Raw genomic sequence first — 7035 nt, forward strand, 5'->3', positions numbered from 1 at the left:
ACTGGGAAATGAGAAATGAGAAAGGTCAGAAGACAAAACATGGAACAATGATAACTGACACTTGGCATTTACATTGAGACATATTACATGTTAATCTATGGTGTAAGATTCCTCAGATTACACAAATGAAACACCACAATGCTACACAATAATGTGAGTAATCCAGACTAAACACCTGGTTCCCTCAATGACAGTCATTGTATTATCCTAAGATGTTGAACAAAAAGGAAGTCATTTACAAAAACATTTACATATGAAGAACAATACGTAGTGTTCCTTATGTGTTTTCTTCATGAAGATTCCTCATTGTTAATTTAAAATAATTACAGCTTTCCCCTGAATGAAACAGTGTGGCTGTTATCAATAGGTCATGCTAACTGGCATAAGCTTTCATTTACTTTATCTTTAACTTAAATTAAAATTTTCTGGTGGCACCATTTCTTAGTTAAGCAAATATGACATGTGCTTTGTCCCAATCTTTCACATAAATGCTTAAATTTCCGATCCTAAATCATAATAAAATCTATTTATAATTGTGTGTTACAGCTGGATGCTCAGGACCCACAGTATTATGCTGCGGAGGGGTAAATAACTTTTGCTATAGAGGCTGTTTCTGTGATGAGGCCTGTTTTCAGTTTCAGGACTGCTGCCCAGACTACAGTCAAACCTGCATTAAACGTGAGATTAAGCACAGTAACTGAATCCCATCCTTTTAATTTCATTAAAAAGAATGTTCCAATATAGTTCATGTCTATTCTGTACTTCATTCAGAGAGGACCCTTTAAGGGAGAATAAAAGGCATATAAACAATAGAATCCTGATAGGATTACTTAGGAAATCATAGAGTAAAAGAATTAAATTTTAGTGTAAAGCTATATTTTATTGTGTACCTACTATGCATATATATATATATATATATATATATATATATATATATATATATATATATATATATATATATATATATATATATATATATATATATATAATTTCTTTTCTTTTTTTATTTTAATGTTAATTCCATTTTTTGAGTCTAATTAAATTGTCTCTAATTGTGTATGTGACAAACTGCAATTAAATTAGAATTTGAAATAAAGCTGGTACAGTAGTTTAGGCATGACTTTAGATCTGTCTAAAGATTTGCTGAGAAGCCTATGTAGGATAGGTTTATAGCACTTACATGTGTCAGGATGCATAAATGAATTTATAATTGGGGGTTGACACAAAAAGGAATAAAGCGCTGGTAGATTTAATCTGGAATAAAGAAAGAAATTTATAAATACAGCAGGTGTATCACGGTGCCAAGCCTACTGCATGTAAAACATTTGGTACTTTCTAAAGGCATATTAGATCATTAGAAGTGTCATGTCCTGATTGATTGCTGGTGTAGTATGCTATAGCTAACTGACTCCTTATAGCTAGCTTACTTCAATTACCTTGTTTATTTAAGTTTATGTATTTTAAATAATAATTAATTAAAATGTTTCTATACATTCTTAGGAACTCCTGAAGTTACAACTACAACAACCACAATGACTACATCCACCTCAAGCATAAAATCAACAACATCTGTAACCATTATTACAGCAAAAACACCAACACTGAATATAACCTACCATGGTAAATAGTAATAATATTTAAACACAGTATCAATTATGGGGGGGCACGGTGGCTTAGTGGGTAGCACGTTCGCCTCACACCTCCAGGGTCGGGGTTCAATTGGTCGCCTTGTGTGTGCGAAGTTTGCATGTTCTCACTGTGCCTCGGGGGTTTCCTCCGGGTACTCAGGTTTCCTCCCCCAGTCCAAAGAAATGCATGGTAGGTTGATTGGCATATCTGGAAAATTGTCCGGAGTGTATGAGAGTGTGTGTGCCCTGCGATGGGTTGGCACTCCGTCCAGGGTGTATCCTGCCTTGATGCCCAAAGACGCCTGTGATAGGCACAGGCTACCCGAGGTAGTTCGGATAAGCAGTAGAAAATGAGTGAGTGAGAGAGTATCAATTATTCCAAACAGAACCAGGTACCATTAATCCACATTAATTTTACATACTATGTAAAGTACCATTACTTAGTCACCACTGGCTTAAAATAAAGAAACTGTTCTGTGCCATAGCTTCTGAGGGTTGTGCCAGCATTGAGAGACTAAAATTAGCAAAATGTGTCATCACAAAATTTTAAAGGTTTTCTTTGCATGTCTCGTTTTTCAATTTATTTAGGTTGTTAACTTCATTTCTCTAGGCAATTTCATTGACACCACAATAATGGGGTCTCATATTCACTCGTATTTTCACATCCAATCCCAATCCATATATCCAAGGTCATTCTTCATATAAGACACCCACTTCAGACACATAAACAAGAAAAAGACATATTCACAGCATAAACAAGAAAAAGACATCCTATAATATTTGTTTAATATTTAGTTACTGCCATTATTCTGTACATCATGTTGTTTTGTAGGTGCTAAACAGATTATTATTATTATTATTATTATTATTATTATTATTATTATTATTATTATTATTATCATCATTTTTCCCTACAGAGACTGGCTTGTTTGAAGACACAGCCACCACCATAACTCAGTCAAGCTCAGATCTGCCTACAACCTCAGAACATCACATTACTCAATCACTCACTCCTGACATTACATCTTCCAATAGCTCCACCAGAAGGAAAGGTACGATCATTCTCTACTTTTGCATAAATTACATAATCATAAACAGGTTCAGAAAAAGAGTAAAACATAATTACGGGACAAAACACACAATAACTAACACTCATGATCTGCTAAAATGCAGATATAATGTTAATAACTTAATAAAGAAAATAATAGGTAAGAAAAAAGCTGAAAAAAATGCTATTCTTTTTTATTAAAGCATTTTTCCACATGATATTATTATTCTTATTAATGGTGCTTGCAAAGCATCATTATTGTTATTTTGCATACTTATTAATGGTGCTTGCAAAGCATCATTATTGTTATTCTGCATACTTATTATTATTAATGGTGCTTGCAAAGCATCATTATTGTTATTCAGCATACTTAATAATAATAATAATATTATTATTATTATTATTATTATTATTATTATTATTATTATTATTATTATTATTATTATTGGTGCTTGCAAAGCATCATTATTGTTATTCTGCATACTTATTATTATTATTATTATTATTATTATTATTATTATTATTATTATTATTATTATTATTAATGTGCTTGCAAAGCATATTTTTATTCTCTTGCATACTTATTATTATTATTATTATTATTATTATTATTATTATTAATATGCTTGCAAAGCACATTCTTATTCTCTTGCATACTTATTATTATTAATGTTCTAGCTAAAGCACATTCTTATTCTCTTGCATTATTATTATTATTATTATTATTATTATTATTATCCATCCATCCATCCATCTTCTACTGCTTATCTGGGGTCGCGGGGGCAGCAGTCTAAGCAGGGATGCCCAGACATCCATCTCCCCAGACACTTCCTCCAGCTCTTCCGGGGGAATACCGAGGCGTTCCCAGGCCAGCCGAGAGACATAGTCCCTCCAGCGTGTCCTAGATCCTAGGTCCCACGACCGGGACGAAACCCACATTGTTCCTCCTGAATCCAAGGTTCGACTATCGGCCAAATTCTCCTCTCCAGTACCCTGGCATAGACTCTTCCAGGGAGGCTGAGGAGTGTGATCCCCCTATAGTTGGAACACACCCTCCGGTCCCCCTTCTTAAATAGAGGGACCACCACCCCAGTCTGCCAGTCCAGAGGCACTGTCCCCAACCTCCATGCGATGTTGCAGAGGCGTGTTAACCAAGACAGCCCCACAACATCCAGAGACTTTAGGTTCTCAGGGCGGATCTCATCCACCCCCGGTGCCTTGCCACTGAGGAGCTTCTCAACTACCTCAGTGACCTCAGCTTGGGGAATCGACGAGTCCACAACCGAGCCCCCGCCCTCTGCTTCCTCAGACATGTCGGTGGGGTTGAGGAGAACCTCGGAGTATTCCTTCCACTGTCCGAGGATGTCCCCAGTCGAAGTCAGCAGATTCCCACTCCCACTGTAAACAGTGTGAGCAGGGCACTGCTTCCCCCTCCTGAGGTGCCGGACGGTTTGCCAGAATTTCTTCGAGGCCAACCGATAGTCCTTCTCCATGGCCTCACCGAACTCCTCCCAGACCCGAGTTCTTGCCTCCGTAACCACCCGGGCTGAAGCTCACTTGGCCCTTCGGTACCTATCAGCTCCGGAGTCCCCCGAGCCAACCAGACTCCTTCTTCAGCTTGACGGCATCCCTTACTTCCGGGGTCCACCACCGGGTTCGGGGATTGCCACCACGACAGGCACCGGAGACCTTACGGCCACAGCTCCGAGCAGCCGCGTCGACAATGGAGGTGGAGAACCTGGTCCACTCGGACAATGTCTCCAACCTCCCTTGGGATCTGGTTGAAGCTCTCCCGGAGGTGGGAGTTGAAGATCTCTCTGACCGGAGACTCTGTCAAACGTTCCCAGCAGACCCTCACAGTACGTTTGGGTCTGCCAAGTCTGTCCAACTTCCTCCCCCGCCATCGGATCCAACTCACCACCAGGTGGTGATAGTTGACAGCTCCGCCCCTCTCTTTACCCGAGTGTCCAAGACATATGGCCGGAGGTCAGATGAAACAACCACAAAGTCGATCATTGACTTCCGACCTAGGGTGTCCTGGTTCCATGTGTACTGATGGACACCCTTATGCTTGAACATGGTGTTCGTTATGGACAAACTGTGACTAGCACAGAAGTCCAATAACAGAACACCACTCGGGTTCATTGGCCGTTCCTCCCAATCACGCCCCTCCAGGTGTCACTGTCACTGCCCACATGAGCGTTGAAGTCCCCCAGTAGAACGACGGAGTCCCCGGTCCGAGCACTTTCCAGCACCCCTTCCAGACACGCCAAGAAGGTCGGGTACTCTACGCTGCCATTTGGTCCATAAGCACAAATAACCATGAGAGACCTATCCCCGACCCGAAGGCGCAGGGAAACAACCCTCTCGTTCACCGGGGTGAACTCCAACACATGGCTGCTGAGCTGGGGGGCTATGAGCAAGCCCACACCAGCCCGCCGCCACTCACCATGGGCAACTCCAGAGTAGTAGAGAGTCCAGCCTCTCTCAAGGAGTTGGATTCCAGAGCCCAAGCTGTGTGTGGAGGTGAGCCCAACTATATCTAGTCGGTATCTCTCAACCTCCCGCACCAGCCTTACCGGGCGACGTAACGGACCTTGGTTTAACTTTACTCATAAGGGTTTGTTGAACCATTCTTTGTCTGGCCTGTCACCCAGGACCTGTTTGCCTTGGGAGACCCTACCAGGGGCAAAAAGCCCCAGACAACATAGCTCCTAGGATCATTCAGGCACACAAACCCCTCCACCACAATAAGGTGGCGGTTCAAGGAGGGGATTATTATTATTATTATTGATCTCGAAAGCTAGGCAGAGTCGGGCCTGGTTGGTACTTGGATAGGCGACTGCCTGGGAATACCAGGTGCTGTAAGCTTGCTTACGGCCATTCCACTCTGAGAATGCCCGATCTCATCTGATTATTATTATTATTATTATTATTATTATTATTAATGTACTTGCAAAGCACATTTATTCTCTTGCATACTTATTATTATTAGTAGTATTATTAATGTGCTTGCAAAGCACATTCTTATTCTCTTGCATACTTATTATTATTAATGTGCTTGCAAAGCACATTCATATTCTCTTGCATACTTATTATTATTAATGTGCTTGCAAAGCACATTCTTATTCTCTTGCATACTTATTATTATTAATGTGCTTGCAAAGCACATTCATATTCTCTTGCATACTTATTATTATTAATGTGCTTGCAAAGCACATTCTTATTCTCTTGCATACTTATTATTATTAATGTGCTTGCAAAGCACATTCATATTCTCTTGCATACTTATTATTATTAATGTGCTTGCAAAGCACATTCTTATTCTCTTGCATACTTATTATTATTAATGTGCTTGCAAAGCACATTCTTATTCTCTTGCATACTTATTATTATTAATGTGCTTGCAAAGCACATTCTTATTCTCTTGCATACTTATTATTATTATTATTATTATTATTCTGCATCTTCTTCCGGACACTTTTCGGCGCGTAACTTGTCCCGCAGCTTTTGTCTTAGACCCATAAATGAGGTGTCAAATCGACTGGCTCATTGAGGAGAGGTGTGCTATCTATTTTGTAAGCGATCAGAATTCCAGAATTCCCAGTATGGAAGTTCAAAGGGGTGTTTTTCCCCATAGACTTGAATGGGGAATCTCTCTGTAGATGTGCTAACATCCAAAAGAGGGCAGCAGACACCAGTGAATCTGTCAGATCACACAACGTTGGAAGTACAGAACTAGGACGGAAGTACATTTTTCGGTCAGAAACGCGTTTTGGATTAAAAGGCTTACATATTCCAGTTCCTTAGACTCTTGGGGATTTTTTACAAGCATTTGTTTTGGAAAATATTACCCCAGTGAAGAAAGGTAAGCGCCGCCAATTTCCGGTGACTATCAACTTGGATTAAATTAGTATGATGGCTATAAATCATATTATGCTTTGTGTGTGGGCTTAATAAAATCCCGAGAGTCTAAGCTTTCAAACAATATAACATTTGACCGTGTATTTAATGATTAAACCTAGTACTGGGGTGCCTTGGACAGCACGGCGGTCACATGTTGTTGTTTCTGCCATTTGTATAACGTTTTGTTGTTTTCAACTATCAGTGTAGTTTTTATAATTTTTTATTTCCCTTTAAACTAATGTCCTTTTAAGAGCAGCAACGGCTCTTTTAAGAGCCACCCATTAATTCAAATTAAGCGCATTTTTTCTTTGTCTCCTCACATTACATAATTTTTTTTTGACATGATATGACACGTATATCACAAAAAATGATAAGAATGACTTTAATACAATAAAGCTTGGGTATTCTTCACATTAGTGAATTAATACATAAAACCGCAAAGGCTTTCTCGTG

Source organism: Tachysurus fulvidraco, chromosome 22 (assembly GCF_022655615.1).
Source record: "Tachysurus fulvidraco isolate hzauxx_2018 chromosome 22, HZAU_PFXX_2.0, whole genome shotgun sequence".
In the NCBI taxonomy this organism is placed as follows: Eukaryota; Metazoa; Chordata; class Actinopteri; order Siluriformes; family Bagridae; genus Tachysurus; species Tachysurus fulvidraco.